Raw genomic sequence first — 20,481 nt, 5'->3', positions numbered from 1 at the left:
AATCAAGTCTGAGTGCTAAAACCTCTGTTTCGGGTTTTACCACATTGAGCCCAGAACGTAAGGGCCGGACCTGAAATTTGGAGCAGAAATTGAAATTTTCACTTTGGCTTAAATTGCATGAATTATGTGTCCCCCGTGGAAGCCCATGCCATCCCAGGTGAGAAAAATGCATTCTGAATCAAGTCTGAGGGCTAAAACCTCTGTTTCAGGTTTTACCACATTGAGCCCAGAACGCAAGGTCCGGACCTGAAATTTGGAGCAGAAATTGAAATTTTCACTTTGGCTGAAATTGCATGAATTATGTGTCCCCCGTGGCAGCCCATGCCATCCCAGTTGAGAAAAATGCATCCTGAATCAAGTCTGAGTGCTAAAACCTCTGTTTTAGGTTTTACCACATTGAGCCCAGAACGTAAGGGCCGGACCTGAAATTTGGAGCCAAAATTGAAATTTTCAGTTTGGCTGAAATTGCATGAAATATGTGTCCCCCGTGGAAGCCCATGCCATCCCAGGTGAGAAAAATGCATCCTGATTCAAGTCTGAGGGCTAAAACCTCTGTTTCGGGTTTTACCACATTGAGCCCAGAACGCAAGGGCCGGAACTGAAATTTAGAGCCAAAATTGAAATTTTCACTTTGGCTGAAATTGCATGAAATATGTGTCCCCCGTGGAAGCCCATGCCATCCCAGGTGAGAAAAATGCATCCTGAATCAAGTCTAAGTTGTAAAACCTCTGTTTTAGGTTTTACCACATTGAGCCCAGAACGTAAGGGCCGGACCTGAAATTTGGAGCCAAAATTGAAATTTTAACTTTGGCTGAAATTGCATGAAATATGTCTCCCCCGTGGAAGCCCATGCCATCCCAGGTGAGAAAAATGCATCCTGAATCAAGTCTGAGTGCTAAAACCTCTGTTTCGGGTTTTACCACATTGAGCCCAGAACGTAAGGTCCGGACCTGAAATTTGGAGCCAAAATTGAAATTTTAACTTTGGCTGAAATTGCATGAAATATGTGTCCCCCGTGGAAGCCCATGCCATCCCAGGTGAGAAAAATGCATCCTGAATCAAGTCTAAGTTGTAAAACCTCTGTTTTAGGTTTTACCACATTGAGCCCAGAACGTAAGGGCCGGACCTGAAATTTGGAGCCAAAATTGAAATTTTAACTTTGGCTGAAATTGCATGAAATATGTCTCCCCCGTGGAAGCCCATGCCATCCCAGGTGAGAAAAATGCATCCTGAATCAAGTCTGAGTGCTAAAACCTCTGTTTCGGGTTTTACCACATTGAGCTCAGAACCTAAGGGCCGGACTTGAAATTTGGAGCCAAAATTGAAATTTTCACTTTGGCTGAAATTGCATGAAATATATGTCCCCCGTGGAAGCCCATGCCACCCCAGGTGAGAAAAATGCATCCTGAATCAAGTCTGAGTGCCAAAACCTCTGTTTTGGGTTTTACCACATTGAGCCCAGAACGTAAGGGCCGGACCTGAAATTTGGAGCCAAAATTGAAATTTTCAGTTTGGCTGAAATTGCATGAATTATGTGTCCCCCGTGGAAGCCCATGCCATCCCAGGTGAGAAAAATGCATTCTGAATCAAGTCTGAGGGCTAAAACCTCTGTTTCAGGTTTTACCACATTGAGCCCAGAACGTAAGGGCCGGACCTGAAATTTGGAGCCAAAATTGAAATTTTCAGTTTGGCTGAAATTGCATGAAATATGTGTCTCCCGTGGAAGCCCATGCCATCCCAGGTGAGAAAAATGCATCCTGATTCAAGTCTGAGGGCTAAAACATCTGTTTCGGGTTTTACCAGATTGAGCCCAGAACGTAAGGGCCGGACCTGAAATTTGGAGCCAAAATTGAAATTTTCACTTTGGCTGAAATTGCATGAAATATGTGTCTCCTGTGGAAGCCCATGCCATCCCAGGTGAGAAAAATGCATCCTGATTCAAGTCTGAGGGCTAAAACATCTGTTTCGGGTTTTACCAGATTGAGCTCAGAACGCAAGGCCGGACCTGAAATTTGGAGCCAAAATTGAAATTTTCACTTTGGCTGAAATTGCATGAAATATGTGTTCCCCGTGGAAGCCCATGCCATCCCAGGTGAGAAAAATGCATCCTGAATCAAGTCTGAGGGCTAAAACCTCTGTTTCGGGTTTTACCACATTGAGCTCAGAACGTAAGGGCCGGACCTGAAATTTGGAGCCAAAATTGAAATTTTCACTTTGGCTGAAATTGCATGAATTATGTGTCCCCCGTGGAAGCCCATGCCATCCCAGGTGAGAAAAATGCATCCTGAATCAAGTCTGAGGGCTAAAACCTCTGTTTCGGGTTTTACCACATTGAGCCCAGAACGTAAGGGCCGGACCTGAAATTTGGAGCCAAAATTGAAATTTTCACTTTGGCTGAAATTGCATGAATTATGTGTCCCCCGTGGAAGCCCATGCCATCCCAGGTGAGAAAAATGCATCCCGAATCAAGTCTGAGTGCTAAAACCTCTGTTTCGGGTTTTACCACATTGAGCCCAGAACGTAAGGGCCGGACCTGAAATTTGGAGCAGAAATTGAAATTTTCACTTTGGCTTAAATTGCATGAATTATGTGTCCCCCGTGGAAGCCCATGCCATCCCAGGTGAGAAAAATGCATCCTGAATCAAGTCTGAGGGCGAAAACCTCTGTTTCGGGTTTTACCACATTGAGCCCAGAACGTAAGGTCCGGAACTGAAATTTGGAGCAGAAATTGAAATTTTCAGTTTGGCTGAAATTGCATGAAATATGTGTCCCCCGTGGAAGCCCATGCCATCCCAGGTGAGAAAAATGCATCCTGATTCAAGTCTGAGGGCTAAAACCTCTGTTTCGGGTTTTACCACATTGAGCCCAGAACGCAAGGGCCGGAACTGAAATTTAGAGCCAAAATTGAAATTTTCACTTTGGCTGAAATTGCATGAAATATGTGTCCCCCGTGGAAGCCCATGCCATCCCAGGTGAGAAAAATGCATCCTGAATCAAGTCTGAGTGCTAAAACCTCTGTTTCGGGTTTTACCACATTGAGCCCAGAACGTAAGGGCCGGACCTGAAATTTGGAGCCAAAATTGAAATTTTCCCTTTGGCTGAAATTGCATGAAATATGTGTCCCCCGTGGAAGCCCATGCCATCCCAGGTGAGAAAAATGCATCCTGAATCAAGTCTGAGTGCCAAAACCTCTGTTTCGGGTTTTACCACATTGAGCCCAGAACGTAAGGTCCGGACCTGAAGTTTGGAGCAGAAATTCAAATTTACACTTTGGCTGAAATTGCATGAAATATGTGTCCCCCGTGGAAGCCCATGCTATCCCAGGTGAGAAAAATGCATCCTGAATCAAGTCTGAGGGCTAAAACATCTGTTTCGGGTTTTACCAGATTGAGCCCAGAACGCAAGGGCCGGACCTGAAATTTGGAGCCAAAATTGAAATTTTCAGTTTGGCTGAAATTGAGTGAAATATGTGTCCCTCGTGGAAGCCCATGCCATCCCAGGTGAGAAAAATGCATCCTAAATCAAGTCTGAGTGCTAAAACCTCTGTTTCGGGTTTTACCACATTGAGCCCAGAACGTAAGGGCCGGACCTGAAATTTGGAGCCAAAATTGAAATTTTCACTTTGGCTGAAATTGCATGAAATATGTGTCCCCCGTGGAAGCCCATGCCATCCCAGGTGAGAAAAATGCATCCTGAATCAAGTCTGAGTGCCAAAACCTCTGTTTCGGGTTTTACCACATTGAGCCCAGAACGTAATGGCCGGACCTGAAATTTGGAGCAGAAATTCAAATTTTCACTTTGGCTGAAATTGCATGAATTATGTGTCCCCCGTGGAAGCCCATGCCATCCCAGGTGAGACAAATGCATCCTGAATCAAGTCTGAGGGCGAAAACCTCTGTTTCAGGTTTTACCACATTGAGCCCAGAACGCAAGGGCCGGACCTGAAATTTGGAGCCAAAATTGAAATTTTCAGTTAGGCTGAAATTGAGTGAAATATGTGTCCCTCGTGGAAGCCCATGCCATCCCAGGTGAGAAAAATGCATCCTGAATCAAGTCTGAGGGCTAAAACCTCTGTTTCGGGTTTTACCACATTGAACCCAGAACGTAAGGTCCGGACCTGAAATTTGGAGCCAAAATTGAAATTTTCACTTTGGCTGAAATTGCATGAATTATGTGTCCCCCGTGGAAGCCCATGCCATCCCAGGTGAGAAAAATGCATTCTGAATCAAGTCTTAGGGGTAAAACCTCTGTTTCGGGTTTTACCAGATTGAGCTCAAAACGTAAGGTCCGGACCTGAAATTTGGAGCCAAAATTGAAATTTTCAGTTTGGCTGAAATTGCATGTAATATGTGTCCCCCGTGGAAGCCCATGCCATCCCAGGTGAGAAAAATGCATCCTGAATCAAGTCTGAGGGCGAAAACCTCAGTTTCGGGTTTTACCACATTGAGCCCAGAACGTAAGGGCCGGACCTGAAATTTGGAGCCAAAATTGAAATTTTCAGTTTGGCTGAAATTGCATGAAATATGTGTCCCCCGTGGAAGCCCATGCCATCCCAGGTGAGAAAAATGCATCCTGAATCAAGTCTGAGGGCGAAAACCTCTGTTTCGGGTTTTACCAGATTGAACCCAGAACGTAAGGTCCGGACCTGAAATTTGTAGCCAAAATTTAAATTTTCAGTTAGGCTGAAATTGCATGAAATATGTGTCCCCCGTGGAAGCCCATGCCATCCCAGGTGAGAAAAATGCATCCTGAATCAAGTCTGAGGGCTAAAACCTCTGTTTCGGGTTTTACCACATTGAGCCCAGAACGTAAGGGCCGGACCTGAAATTTGGAGCCAAAATTGAAATTTTCAGTTTGGCTGAAATTGCATGAAATATGTGTCCCCCGTGGAAGCCCATGCCATCCCAGGTGAGAAAAATGCATCCTGAATCAAGTCTGAGTGCCAAAACCTCTGTTTTGGGTTTTACCACATTGAGCCCAGAACGTAAGGGCCGGACCTGAAATTTGGAGCAGAAATTCAAATTTTCACTTTGGCTGAAATTGCATGAATTATGTGTGCCCCGTGGAAGCCCATGCCATCCCAGGTGAGAAAAATGCATCCTGAATCAAGTCTGAGGGCTAAAACCTCTGTTTCAGGTTTTACCACATTGAGCCCAGAACGTAAGGGCCGGACCTGAAATTTGGAGCCAAAATTGAAATTTTCACTTTGGCTGAAATTGCATGAAATATGTGTCCCCCGTGGAAGCCCATGCCATCCCAGGTGAGAAAAATGCATTCTGAATCAAGTCTGAGTGCTAAAACCTCTGTTTCGGGTTTTACCACATTGAGCCCAGAACGTAAGGGCCGGACCTGAAATTTGGAGCAGAAATTGAAATTTTCACTTTGGCTCAAATTGCATGAATTATGTGTCCCCCGTGGAAGCCCATGCCATCCCAGGTGAGAAAAATGCATCCTGAATCAAGTCTGAGGGCGAAAACCTCTGTTTCGGGTTTTACCACATTGAGCCCAGAACGTAAGGGCCGGACCTGAAATTTGGAGCCAAAATTGAAATTTTCACTTTGGCTGAAATTGCATGAAATATGTGTCCCCCGTGGAAGCCCATGCCATCCCAGGTGAGAAAAATGCATTCTGAATCAAGTCTAAGGGTTAAAACCTCTGTTTCAGGTTTTACCACATTGAGCCCAGAACGTAAGGGCCGGACCTGAAATTTGGAGCCAAAATTGAAATTTTCACTTTGGCTTAAATTGCATGAAATATGTGTCCCCCGTGGAAGCCCATGCCATCCCAGGTGAGAAAAATGCATCCTGAATCAAGTCTGAGTGCTAAAACCTCTGTTTCGGGTTTTACCACATTGAGCTCAGAACCTAAGGGCCGGACTTGAAATTTGGAGCCAAAATTGAAATTTTCACTTTGGCTGAAATTGCATGAAATATATGTCCCCCGTGGAAGTCCATGCCACCCCAGGTGAGAAAAATGCATCCTGAATCAAGTCTGAGTGCCAAAACCTCTGTTTTGGGTTTTACCACATTGAGCCCAGAACGTAAGGGCCGGACCTGAAATTTGGAGCAGAAATTGAAATTTTCACTTTGGCTGAAATTGCATGAATTATGTGTCCCCCGTGGAAGCCCATGCCATCCCAGGTGAGAAAAATGCATTCTGAATCAAGTCTAAGGGCTAAAACCTCTGTTTCAGGTTTTACCACATTGAGCCCAGAACGTAAGGGCCGGACCTGAAATTTGGAGCCAAAATTGAAATTTTCAGTTTGGCTGAAATTGCATGAAATATGTGTCTCCTGTGGAAGCCCATGCCATCCCAGGTGAGAAAAATGCATCCTGATTCAAGTCTGAGTGCTAAAACATCTGTTTCGGGTTTTACCAGATTGAGCTCAGAACGCAAGGCCGGACCTGAAATTTGGAGCCAAAATTGAAATTTTCACTTTGGCTGAAATTGCATGAAATATGTGTTCCCCGTGGAAGCCCATGCCATCCCAGGTGAGAAAAATGCATCCTGAATCAAGTCTGAGGGCTAAAACCTCTGTTTCGGGTTTTACCACATTGAGCCCAGAACGTAAGGGCCGGACCTGAAATTTGGAGCCAAAATTGAAATTTTCACTTTGGCTGAAATTGCATGAATTATGTGTCCCCCGTGGAAGCCCATGCCATCCCAGGTGAGAAAAATGCATCCCGAATCAAGTCTGAGTGCTAAAACCTCTGTTTCGGGTTTTACCACATTGAGCCCAGAACGTAAGGGCCGGACCTGAAATTTGGAGCCAAAATTGAAATTTTCACTTTGGCTGAAATTGCATGAATTATGTGTCCCCCGTGGAAGCCCATGCCATCCCAGGTGAGAATAATGCATCCTGAATCAAGTCTGAGTGCTAAAACCTCTGTTTCGGGTTTTACCACATTGAGCCCAGAACGTAAGGGCCGGACCTGAAATTTGGAGCCAAAATTGAAATTTTCACTTTGGCTGAAATTGCATGAATTATGTGTCCCCCGTGGAAGCCCATGCCATCCCAGGTGAGAAAAATGCATCCTGAATCAAGTCTGAGGGCGAAAACCTCTGTTTCGGGTTTTACCACATTGAGCCCAGAACGTAAGGTCCGGACCTGAAATTTGGAGCAGAAATTGAAATTTTCACTTTGGCTGAAATTGCATGAATTATGTGTCCCCCGTGGAAGCCCATGCCATCCCAGGTGAGAAAAATGCATCCTGAATCAAGTCTGAGTGCTAAAACCTCTGTTTCGGGTTTTACCACATTGAGCCCAGAACGTAAGGTCCGGACCTGAAATTTGGAGCAGAAATTGAAATTTTCACTTTGGCTGAAATTGCATGAATTATGTGTCCCCCGTGGAAGCCCATGCCATCCCAGGTGAGAAAAATGCATCCTGAATCAAGTCTGAGTGCTAAAACCTCTGTTTCGGGTTTTACCACATTGAGCCCAGAACGTAAGGGCCGGACCTGAAATTTGGAGCCAAAATTGAAATTTTCACTTTGGCTGAAATTGCATGAATTATGTGTCCCCCATGGAAGCCCATGCCATCCCAGGTGAGAAAAATGCATCCTGAATCAAGTCTGAGTGCTAAAACCTCTGTTTCGGGTTTTACCACATTGAGCCCAGAACGTAAGGTCCAGACCTGAAATTTGGAGCAGAATTTGAAATTTTCACTTTGGCTGAAATTGCATGAAATATGTGTCCCTCGTGGAAGCCCATGCCATCCCAGGTGAGAAAAATGCATCCTGAATCAAGTCTGAGGGCGAAAACCTCTGTTTTGGGTTTTACCACATTGAGCCCAGAACGTAAGGGCCGGACCTGAAATTTGGAGCCAAAATTGAAATTTTCAGTTAGGCTGAAATTGCATGAAATATGTGTCCCCCGTGGAAGCCCATGCCATCCCAGGTGAGAAAAATGCATCCTGAATCAAGTCTGAGTGCTAAAACCTCTGTTTCGGGTTTTACCACATTGAGCTCAGAACGTAAGGGCCGGACCTGAAATTTGGAGCAAAAATTGAAATTTTCAGTATGGCTGAAATTGCATGAAATATGTGTCCCCCGTGGAAGCCCATGCAATCCCAGGTGAGAAAAATGCATCCTGAATCAAGTCTGAGTGCTAAAACCTCTGTTTCGGGTTATACCACATTGAGCTCAGAACGTAAGGGCCGGACCTGAAATTTGGAGCAAAAATTGAAATTTTCAGTATGGCTGAAATTGCATGAAATATGTGTCCCCCGTGGAAGCCCATGCCATCCCAGGTGAGAAAAATGCATCCTGAATCAAGTCTAAGGGGTAAAACCTCTGTTTCAGGTTTTACCACATTGAGCCCAGAACGTAAGGGCCGGACCTGAAATTTGGAGCCAAAATTGAAATTTTCAGTATGGCTGAAATTGCATGAAATATGTGTCCCCCGTGGAAGCCCATGCCATCCCAGGTGAGAAAAATGCATCCTGAATCAGGTCTAAGGGGTAAAACCTCTGTTTCAGGTTTTACCACATTGAGCCCAGAACGTAAGGGCCGGACCTGAAATTTGGAGCCAAAATTGAAATTTTCACTTTGGCTGAAATTGCATGAATTATGTGTCCCCCGTGGAAGCCCATGCCATCCCAGGTGAGAAAAATGCATCCTGAATCAAGTCTGAGGGCTAAAACCTCTGTTTCAGGTTTTACCACATTGAGCCCAGAACGTAAGGGCCGGACCTGAAATTTGGAGCCAAAATTGAAATTTTCAGTTTGGCTGAAATTGCATGAAATATGTGTCCCCCGTGGAAGCCCATGCCATCCCAGGTGAGAAAAATGCATCCTGAATCAAGTCTAAGGGGTAAAACCTCTGTTTCGGGTTTTACCACATTGAGCCCAGAACGTAAGGGCCGGACCTGAAATTTGGAGCCAAAATTGAAATTTTCAGTTCGGCGGAAATAGCATCAATCATGTGTCCCCCGTGGAAGCCCATGCCATCCCAGATGAGAAAAATGCATCCTGAATCAAGTCTGAGGGCTAAAACCTCTGTTTCGGGTTTTACCACATTGAGCCCAGAACGTAAGGGCCGGACCTGAAATTTGGAGCCAAAATTGAAATTTTCACTTTGGCTTAAATTGCATGAAATATGTGTCCCCCGTGGAAGCCCATGCCATCCCAGGTGAGAAAAATGCATCCTGAATCAAGTCTGAGGGCGAAAACCTCTGTTTCGGGTTTTACCACATTGAGCCCAGAACGTAAGGGCCGGACCTGAAATTTGGAGCCAAAATTAAAATTTTCACTTTGGCTGAAATTGCATGAAATATGTGTCCCCCGTGGAAGCCCATGCCATCCCAGGTGAGAAAAATGCATCCTGCATCAAGTCTGAGTGCCAAAACCTCTGTTTCGGGTTTTACCACATTGAGCCCAGAACGTAAGGTCCGGACCTGAAGTTTGGAGCAGAAATTCAAATTTACACTTTGGCTGAAATTGCATGAAATATGTGTCCCCCGTGGAAGCCCATGCTATCCCAGGTGAGAAAAATGCATCCTGAATCAAGTCTGAGGGCTAAAACATCTGTTTCGGGTTTTACCAGATTGAGCCCAGAACGCAAGGGCCGGACCTGAAATTTGGAGCCAAAATTGAAATTTTCAGTTTGGCTGAAATTGAGTGAAATATGTGTCCCTCGTGGAAGCCCATGCCATCCCAGGTGAGAAAAATGCATCCTAAATCAAGTCTGAGTGCTAAAACCTCTGTTTCGGGTTTTACCACATTGAGCCCAGAACGTAAGGGCCGGACCTTAAATTTGGAGCAGAAATTGAATTATTCACTTTGGCTGAAATTGCATGAAATATGTGTCCCCCGTGGAAGCCCATGCCATCCCAGGTGAGAAAAATGCATCCTGAATCAAGTCTGAGTGCCAAAACCTCTGTTTCGGGTTTTACCACATTGAGCCCAGAACGTAATGGCCGGACCTGAAATTTGGAGCAGAAATTCAAATTTTCACTTTGGCTGAAATTGCATGAATTATGTGTCCCCCGTGGAAGCCCATGCCATCCCAGGTGAGACAAATGCATCCTGAATCAAGTCTGAGGGCGAAAACCTCTGTTTCAGGTTTTACCACATTGAGCCCAGAACGCAAGGGCCGGACCTGAAATTTGGAGCCAAAATTGAAATTTTCAGTTAGGCTGAAATTGAGTGAAATATGTGTCCCTCGTGGAAGCCCATGCCATCCCAGGTGAGAAAAATGCATCCTGAATCAAGTCTGAGGGCTAAAACCTCTGTTTCGGGTTTTACCACATTGAACCCAGAACGTAAGGTCCGGACCTGAAATTTGGAGCCAAAATTGAAATTTTCACTTTGGCTGAAATTGCATGAATTATGTGTCCCCCGTGGAAGCCCATGCCATCCCAGGTGAGAAAAATGCATTCTGAATCAAGTCTTAGGGGTAAAACCTCTGTTTCGGGTTTTACCAGATTGAGCTCAAAACGTAAGGTCCGGACCTGAAATTTGGAGCCAAAATTGAAATTTTCAGTTTGGCTGAAATTGCATGTAATATGTGTCCCCCGTGGAAGCCCATGCCATCCCAGGTGAGAAAAATGCATCCTGAATCAAGTCTGAAGGCGAAAACCTCAGTTTCGGGTTTTACCACATTGAGCCCAGAACGTAAGGGCCGGACCTGAAATTTGGAGCCAAAATTGAAATTTTCAGTTTGGCTGAAATTGCATGAAATATGTGTCCCCCGTGGAAGCCCATGCCATCCCAGGTGAGAAAAATGCATCCTGAATCAAGTCTGAGGGCGAAAACCTCTGTTTCGGGTTTTACCAGATTGAACCTAGAACGTAAGGTCCGGACCTGAAATTTGTAGCCAAAATTTAAATTTTCAGTTAGGCTGAAATTGCATGAAATATGTGTCCCCCGTGGAAGCCCATGCCATCCCAGGTGAGAAAAATGCATCCTGAATCAAGTCTGAGGGCTAAAACCTCTGTTTCGGGTTTTACCACATTGAGCCCAGAACGTAAGGGCCGGACCTGAAATTTGGAGCCAAAATTGAAATTTTCAGTTTGGCTGAAATTGCATGAAATATGTGTCCCCCGTGGAAGCCCATGCCATCCCAGGTGAGAAAAATGCATCCTGAATCAAGTCTGAGGGCGAAAACCTCTGTTTCGGGTTTTACCACATTGAGCCCAGAACGTAAGGGCCGGACCTGAAATTTGGAGCCAAAATTGAAATTTTCAGTTTGGCTGAAAATGCATGAAATATGTGTCCCCCGTGGAAGCCCATGCCATCCCAGGTGAGAAAAATGCATTCTGAATCAAGTCTGAGGGCTAAAACCTCTGTTTCAGGTTTTACCACATTGAGCCCAGAACGTAAGGGCCGGACCTTAAATTTGGAGCCAAAATTGAAATTTTCAGTTTGGCTGAAATTGCATGAAATATGTGTCTCCCGTGGAAGCCCATGCCATCCCAGGTGAGAAAAATGCATCCTGATTCAAGTCTGAGGGCTAAAACATCTGTTTCGGGTTTTACCAGATTGAGCTCAGAACGCAAGGCCGGACCTGAAATTTAGAGCCAAAATTGAAATTTTCACTTTGGCTGAAATTGCATGAAATATGTGTTCCCCGTGGAAGCCCATGCCATCCCAGGTGAGAAAAATGCATCCTGAATCAAGTCTGAGGGCTAAAACCTCTGTTTCGGGTTTTACCACATTGAGCTCAGAACGTAAGGTCCGGACCTGAAATTTGGAGCCAAAATTGAAATTTTCCCTTTGGCTGAAATTGCATGAATTATGTGTCCCCCGTGGAAGCCCATGCCATCCCAGGTGAGAAAAATGCATCCTGAATCAAGTCTGAGGGCTAAAACCTCTGTTTCGGGTTTTACCACATTGAGCCCAGAACGTAAGGGCCGGACCTGAAATTTGGAGCAGAAATTGAAATTTTCACTTTGGCTTAAATTGCATGAATTATGTGTCCCCCGTGGAAGCCCATGCCATCCCAGGTGAGAAAAATGCATCCTGAATCAAGTCTGAGGGCGAAAACCTCTGTTTCGGGTTTTACCACATTGAGCCCAGAACGTAAGGGCCGGACCTGAAATTTGGAGCAGAAATTGAAATTTTCACTTTGGCTGAAATTGCATGAAATATGTGTCCCCCATGGAAGCCCATGCCATCCCAGGTGAGAAAAATGCATTCTGAATCAAGTCTGAGGGCTAAAACCTCTGTTTCAGGTTTTACCACATTGAGCCCAGAACGTAAGGGCCGGACCTGAAATTTGGAGCCAAAATTGAAATTTTCACTTTGGCTGAAATTGCATGAAATATGTGTCCCCCGTGGAAGCCCATGCCATCCCAGGTGAGAAAAATGCATCCTGAATCAAGTCTGAGTGCTAAAACCTCTGTTTCGGGTTTTACCACATTGAGCCCAGAACGTAAGGTCCGGACCTGAAATTTGGAGCCAAAATTGAAATTTTCACTTTGGCTGAAATTGCATGAAATATGTGTCCCCCGTGGAAGCCCATGCCATCCCAGGTGAGAAAAATGCATCCTGAATCAAGTCTAAGTCGTAAAACCTCTGTTTTAGGTTTTACCACATTGAGCCCAGAACGTAAGGGCCGGACCTAAAATTTGGAGCCAAAATTGAAATTTTAACTTTGGCTGAAATTGCATGAAATTTGTCTCCCCCGTGGAAGCCCATGCCATCCCAGGTGAGAAAAATGCATCCTGAATCAAGTCTGAGTGCTAAAACCTCTGTTTCGGGTTTTACCACATTGAGCTCAGAACCTAAGGGCCGGACCTGAAATTTGGAGCAGAAATTGAAATTTTCACTTTGGCTGAAATTGCATGAATTATGTGTCCCCCGTGGAAGCCCATGCCATCCCAGGTGAGAAAAATGCATTCTGAATCAAGTCTGAGGGCTAAAACCTCTGTTTCAGGTTTTACCACATTGAGCCCAGAACGTAAGGGCCGGACCTTAAATTTGGAGCCAAAATTGAAATTTTCAGTTTGGCTGAAATTGCATGAAATATGTGTCTCCCGTGGAAGCCCATGCCATCCCAGGTGAGAAAAATGCATCCTGATTCAAGTCTGAGGGCTAAAACATCTGTTTCGGGTTTTACCAGATTGAGCTCAGAACGCAAGGCCGGACCTGAAATTTAGAGCCAAAATTGAAATTTTCACTTTGGCTGAAATTGCATGAAATATGTGTTCCCCGTGGAAGCCCATGCCATCCCAGGTGAGAAAAATGCATCCTGAATCAAGTCTGAGGGCTAAAACCTCTGTTTCGGGTTTTACCACATTGAGCTCAGAACGTAAGGTCCGGACCTGAAATTTGGAGCCAAAATTGAAATTTTCCCTTTGGCTGAAATTGCATGAATTATGTGTCCCCCGTGGAAGCCCATGCCATCCCAGGTGAGAAAAATGCATCCTGAATCAAGTCTGAGGGCTAAAACCTCTGTTTCGGGTTTTACCACATTGAGCCCAGAACGTAAGGGCCGGACCTGAAATTTGGAGCCAAAATTGAAATTTTCACTTTGGCTGAAATTGCATGAATTATGTGTCCCCCGTGGAAGCCCATGCCATCCCAGGTGAGAAAAATGCATCCTGAATCAAGTCTGAGGGCTAAAACCTCTGTTTCGGGTTTTACCACATTGAGCCCAGAACGTAAGGGCCGGACCTGAAATTTGGAGCAGAAATTGAAATTTTCACTTTGGCTTAAATTGCATGAATTATGTGTCCCCCGTGGAAGCCCATGTCATCCCAGGTGAGAAAAATGCATCCTGAATCAAGTCTGAGGGCGAAAACCTCTGTTTCGGGTTTTACCACATTGAGCCCAGAACGTAAGGTCCGGACCTGAAATTTGGAGCAGAAATTGAAATTTTCACTTTGGCTGAAATTGCATGAATTATGTGTCCCCCGTGGAAGCCCATGCCATCCCAGGTGAAAAAAATGCATCCTGAATCAAGTCTGAGTGCTAAAACCTCTGTTTCGGGTTTTACCACATTGAGCCCAGAACGTAAGGGCCGGACCTGAAATTTGGAGCCAAAATTGAAATTTTCACTTTGGCTGAAATTGCATGAAATATGTGTCCCCCGTGGAAGCCCATGCCATCCCAGGTGAGAAAAATGCATCCTGAATCAAGTCTGAGGGCTAAAACCTCTGTTTCGGGTTTTACCACATTGAGCTCAGAACGTAAGGGCCGGACCTGAAATTTGGAGCCAAAATTGAAATTTTCACTTTGGCTGAAATTGCATGAATTATGTGTCCCCCGTGGAAGCCCATGCCATCCCAGGTGAGAAAAATGCATCCTGAATCAAGTCTGAGGGCTAAAACCTCTGTTTCGGGTTTTACCACATTGAGCCCCGAACGTAAGGGCCGGACCTGAAATTTGGAGCCAAAATTGAAATTTTCACTTTGGCTGAAATTGCATGAATTATGTGTCCCCCGTGGAAGCCCATGCCATCCCAGGTGAGAAAAATGCATCCTGAATCAAGTCTGAGTGCTAAAACCTCTGTTTCGGGTTTTACCACATTGAGCCCAGAACGTAAGGGCCGGACCTGAAATTTGGAGCAGAAATTGAAATTTTCACTTTGGCTTAAATTGCATGAATTATGTGTCCCCCGTGGAAGCCCATGCCATCCCAGGTGAGAAAAATGCATTCTGAATCAAGTCTGAGGGCTAAAACCTCTGTTTCAGGTTTTACCACATTGAGCCCAGAACGCAAGGGCCGGACCTGAAATTTGGAGCAGAAATTGAAATTTTCACTTTGGCTGAAATTGCATGAATTATGTGTCCCCCGTGGCAGCCCATGCCATCCCAGTTGAGAAAAATGCATCCTGAATCAAGTCTGAGTGCTAAAACCTCTGTTTCGGGTTTTACCACATTGAGCCCAGAACGTAAGGGCCGGACCTGAAATTTGGAGCCAAAATTGAAATTTTCAGTTTGGCTGAAATTGCATGAAATATGTGTCCCCCGTGGAAGCCCATGCCATCCCAGGTGAGAAAAATGCATCCTGATTCAAGTCTGAGGGCTAAAACCTCTGTTTCGGGTTTTACCACATTGAGCCCAGAACGCAAGGGCCGGAACTGAAATTTAGAGCCAAAATTGAAATTTTCACTTTGGCTGAAATTGCATGAAATATGTGTCCCCCGTGGAAGCCCATGCCATCCCAGGTGAGAAAAATGCATCCTGAATCAAGTCTAAGTTGTAAAACCTCTGTTTTAGGTTTTACCACATTGAGCCCAGAACGTAAGGGCCGGACCTGAAATTTGGAGCCAAAATTGAAATTTTAACTTTGGCTGAAATTGCATGAAATATGTCTCCCCCGTGGAAGCCCATGCCATCCCAGGTGAGAAAAATGCATCCTGAATCAAGTCTGAGTGCTAAAACCTCTGTTTCGGGTTTTACCACATTGAGCCCAGAACGTAAGGTCCGGACCTGAAATTTGGAGCCAAAATTGAAATTTTAACTTTGGCTGAAATTGCATGAAATATGTGTCCCCCGTGGAAGCCCATGCCATCCCAGGTGAGAAAAATGCATCCTGAATCAAGTCTAAGTTGTAAAACCTCTGTTTTAGGTTTTACCACATTGAGCCCAGAACGTAAGGGCCGGACCTGAAATTTGGAGCCAAAATTGAAATTTTAACTTTGGCTGAAATTGCATGAAATATGTCTCCCCCGTGGAAGCCCATGCCATCCCAGGTGAGAAAAATGCATCCTGAATCAAGTCTGAGTGCTAAAACCTCTGTTTCGGGTTTTACCACATTGAGCTCAGAACCTAAGGGCCGGACTTGAAATTTGGAGCCAAAATTGAAATTTTCACTTTGGCTGAAATTGCATGAAATATATGTCCCCCGTGGAAGCCCATGCCACCCCAGGTGAGAAAAATGCATCCTGAATCAAGTCTGAGTGCCAAAACCTCTGTTTTGGGTTTTACCACATTGAGCCCAGAACGTAAGGGCCGGACCTGAAATTTGGAGCCAAAATTGAAATTTTCAGTTTGGCTGAAATTGCATGAATTATGTGTCCCCCGTGGAAGCCCATGCCATCCCAGGTGAGAAAAATGCATTCTGAATCAAGTCTGAGGGCTAAAACCTCTGTTTCAGGTTTTACCACATTGAGCCCAGAACGTAAGGGCCGGACCTGAAATTTGGAGCCAAAATTGAAATTTTCAGTTTGGCTGAAATTGCATGAAATATGTGTCTCCCGTGGAAGCCCATGCCATCCCAGGTGAGAAAAATGCATCCTGATTCAAGTCTGAGGGCTAAAACATCTGTTTCGGGTTTTACCAGATTGAGCCCAGAACGTAAGGGCCGGACCTGAAATTTGGAGCCAAAATTGAAATTTTCACTTTGGCTGAAATTGCATGAAATATGTGTCTCCTGTGGAAGCCCATGCCATCCCAGGTGAGAAAAATGCATCCTGATTCAAGTCTGAGGGCTAAAACATCTGTTTCGGGTTTTACCAGATTGAGCTCAGAACGCAAGGCCGGACCTGAAATTTGGAGCCAAAATTGAAATTTTCACTTTGGCTGAAATTGCATGAAATATGTGTTCCCCGTGGAAGCCCATGCCATCCCAGGTGAGAAAAATGCATCCTGAATCAAGTCTGAGGGCTAAAACCTCTGTTTCGGGTTTTACCACATTGAGCTCAGAACGTAAGGGCCGGACCTGAAATTTGGAGCCAAAATTGAAATTTTCACTTTGGCTGAAATTGCATGAATTATGTGTCCCCCGTGGAAGCCCATGCCATCCCAGGTGAGAAAAATGCATCCTGAATCAAGTCTGAGGGCTAAAACCTCTGTTTCGGGTTTTACCACATTGAGCCCAGAACGTAAGGGCCGGACCTGAAATTTGGAGCCAAAATTGAAATTTTCACTTTGGCTGAAATTGCATGAATTATGTGTCCCCCGTGGAAGCCCATGCCATCCCAGGTGAGAAAAATGCATCCCGAATCAAGTCTGAGTGCTAAAACCTCTGTTTCGGGTTTTACCACATTGAGCCCAGAACGTAAGGGCCGGACCTGAAATTTGGAGCAGAAATTGAAATTTTCACTTTGGCTTAAATTGCATGAATTATGTGTCCCCCGTGGAAGCCCATGCCATCCCAGGTGAGAAAAATGCATCCTGAATCAAGTCTGAGGGCGAAAACCTCTGTTTCGGGTTTTACCACATTGAGCCCAGAACGTAAGGTCCGGACCTGAAATTTGGAGCAGAAATTGAAATTTTCAGTTTGGCTGAAATTGCATGAAATATGTGTCCCCCGTGGAAGCCCATGCCATCCCAGGTGAGAAAAATGCATCCTGATTCAAGTCTGAGGGCTAAAACCTCTGTTTCGGGTTTTACCACATTGAGCCCAGAACGCAAGGGCCGGAACTGAAATTTAGAGCCAAAATTGAAATTTTCACTTTGGCTGAAATTGCATGAAATATGTGTCCCCCGTGGAAGCCCATGCCATCCCAGGTGAGAAAAATGCATCCTGAATCAAGTCTGAGTGCTAAAACCTCTGTTTCGGGTTTTACCACATTGAGCCCAGAACGTAAGGGCCGGACCTGAAATTTGGAGCCAAAATTGAAATTTTCCCTTTGGCTGAAATTGCATGAAATATGTGTCCCCCGTGGAAGCCCATGCCATCCCAGGTGAGAAAAATGCATCCTGAATCAAGTCTAAGTTGTAAAACCTCTGTTTTAGGTTTTACCACATTGAGCCCAGAACGTAAGGGCCGGACCTGAAATTTGGAGCCAAAATTGAAATTTTAACTTTGGCTGAAATTGCATGAAATATGTCTCCCCCGTGGAAGCCCATGCCATCCCAGGTGAGAAAAATGCATCCTGAATCAAGTCTGAGTGCTAAAACCTCTGTTTCGGGTTTTACCACATTGAGCTCAGAACCTAAGGGCCGGACTTGAAATTTGGAGCCAAAATTGAAATTTTCACTTTGGCTGAAATTGCATGAAATATATGTCCCCCGTGGAAGCCCATGCCACCCCAGGTGAGAAAAATGCATCCTGAATCAAGTCTGAGTGCCAAAACCTCTGTTTTGGGTTTTACCACATTGAGCCCAGAACGTAAGGGCCGGACCTGAAATTTGGAGCCAAAATTGAAATTTTCAGTTTGGCTGAAATTGCATGAATTATGTGTCTCCCGTGGAAGCCCATGCCATCCCAGGTGAGAAAAATGCATTCTGAATCAAGTCTGAGGGCTAAAACCTCTGTTTCAGGTTTTACCACATTGAGCCCAGAACGTAAGGGCCGGACCTGAAATTTGGAGCCAAAATTGAAATTTTCAGTTTGGCTGAAATTGCATGAAATATGTGTCTCCCGTGGAAGCCCATGCCATCCCAGGTGAGAAAAATGCATCCTGATTCAAGTCTGAGGGCTAAAACATCTGTTTCGGGTTTTACCAGATTGAGCTCAGAACGCAAGGCTGGACCTGAAATTTGGAGCCAAAATTGAAATTTTCACTTTGGCTGAAATTGCATGAAATATGTGTTCCCCGTGGAAGCCCATGCCATCCCAGGTGAGAAAAATGCATCCTGAATCAAGTCTGAGGGCTAAAACCTCTGTTTCGGGTTTTACCAGATTGAGCTCAGAACGCAAGGTCCAGACCTGAAATTTGGAGCAGAAATTGAAATTTTCACTTTGGCTGAAATTGCATGAATTATGTGTCCCCCGTGGAAGCCCATGCCATCCCAGGTGAGAAAAATGCATCCTGAATCAAGTCTGAGTGCTAAAACCTCTGTTTCGGGTTTTACCACATTGAGCCCAGAACGTAAGGGCCGGACCTGAAATTTGGAGCCAAAATTGAAATTTTCACTTTGGCTGAAATTGCATGAAATATGTGTCCCCCGTGGAAGCCCATGCCATCCCAGGTGAGAAAAATGCATCCTGATTCAAGTCTGAGGGCTCAAACATCTGTTTCGGGTTTTACCAGATTGAGCTCAGAACGCAAGGGCTGGACCTGAAATTTGGAGCCAAAATTGAAATTTTCACTTTGGCTGAAATTGCATGAAATATGTGTTCCCCGTGGAAGCCCATGCCATCCCAGGTGAGAAAAATGCATCCTGAATCAAGTCTGAGGGCTAAAACATCTGTTTCGGTTTTTACCAGATTGAGCTCAGAACGCAAGGTCCGGACCTGAAATTTGGAGCAGAAATTGAAATTTTCACTTTGGCTGAAATCGCATGAATTATGTGTCCCCCGTGGAAGCCCATGCCATCCCAGGTGAGAAAAATGCATCCTGAATCAAGTCTGAGTGCTAAAACCTCTGTTTCAGGTTTTACCTCATTGAGCCCAGAACGTAAGGGCCGGACCTGAAATTTGGAGCCAAAATTGAAATTTTCACTTTGGCTGAAATTGCATGAAATATGTGTCCCCCGTGGAAGCCCATGCCATCCCAGGTGAGAAAAATGCATCCTGATTCAAGTCTGAGGGCTCAAACATCTGTTTCGGGTTTTACCAGATTGAGCTCAGAACGCAAGGGCCGGACCTGAAATTTGGAGCCAAAATTGAAATTTTCACTTTGGCTGAAATTGCATGAAATATGTGTCCCCCGTGGAAGCCCATGCCATCCCAGGTGAGAAAAATGCATTCTGAATCAAGTCTGAGGGCAAAAACCTCTGTTTCAGGTTTTACCACATTGAGCCCAGAACGTAAGGGCCGGACCTGAAATTTGGAGCCAAAATTGAAATTTTCACTTTGGCTGAAATTGCATGAAATATGTGTCCCCCGTGGAAGCCCATGCCATCCCAGGTGAGAAAAATGCATCCTGAATCAAGTCTGAGTGCTAAAACCTCTGTTTCGGGTTTTACCACATTGAGCCCAGAACGTAAGGGCCGGACCTGAAATTTGGAGCAGAAATTGAAATTTTCACTTTGGCTTAAATTGCATGAATTATGTGTACCCCGTGGAAGTCCATGCCATCCCAGGTGAGAAAAATGCATCCTGAATCAAGTCTGAGGGCGTAAACCTCTGTTTCGGGTTTTACCACATTGAGCCCAGAACGTAAGGTCCGGACCTGAAGTTTGGAGCAGAAATTCAAATTTACACTTTGGCTGAAATTGCATGAATTATGTGTCCCCCGTGGAAGCCCATGCCATCCCAGGTGAGAAAAATGCATTCTGAATCAAGTCTGAGGGCTAAAACCTCTGTTTCGGGTTTTACCAGATTGAGCTCAGAACGTAAGGTCCGGACCTGAAATTTGGAGCCAAAATTGAAATTTTCACTTTGGCTGAAATTGCATTTAATATGTGTCCCCCGTGGAAGCCCATGCCATCCCAGGTGAGAAAAATGCATCCTTAATCAAGTCTGAGGGCGAAAACCTCTGTTTCGGGTTTTACCACATTGAGCCCAGAACGTAAGGGCCGGACCTGAAATTTGGAGCCAAAATTGAAATTTTCAGTTTGGCTGAAATTGCATGAAATATGTGTCCCCCGTGGAAGCCCATGCCATCCCAGGTGAGAAAAATGCATCCTGAATCAAGTCTGAGTGCTAAAACCTCTGTTTCGGGTTTTACCACATTGAGCCCAGAACGTAAGGGCCGACCC

Source organism: Halichoeres trimaculatus, unplaced genomic scaffold, assembly GCF_033239565.1.
Source record: "Halichoeres trimaculatus isolate MK-OKI-2021-1 unplaced genomic scaffold, fHalTri1.1 fHalTri1_scaffold_11, whole genome shotgun sequence".
In the NCBI taxonomy this organism is placed as follows: domain Eukaryota; kingdom Metazoa; phylum Chordata; class Actinopteri; order Labriformes; family Labridae; genus Halichoeres; species Halichoeres trimaculatus.
This window is presented reverse-complemented; position numbering follows the sequence as displayed.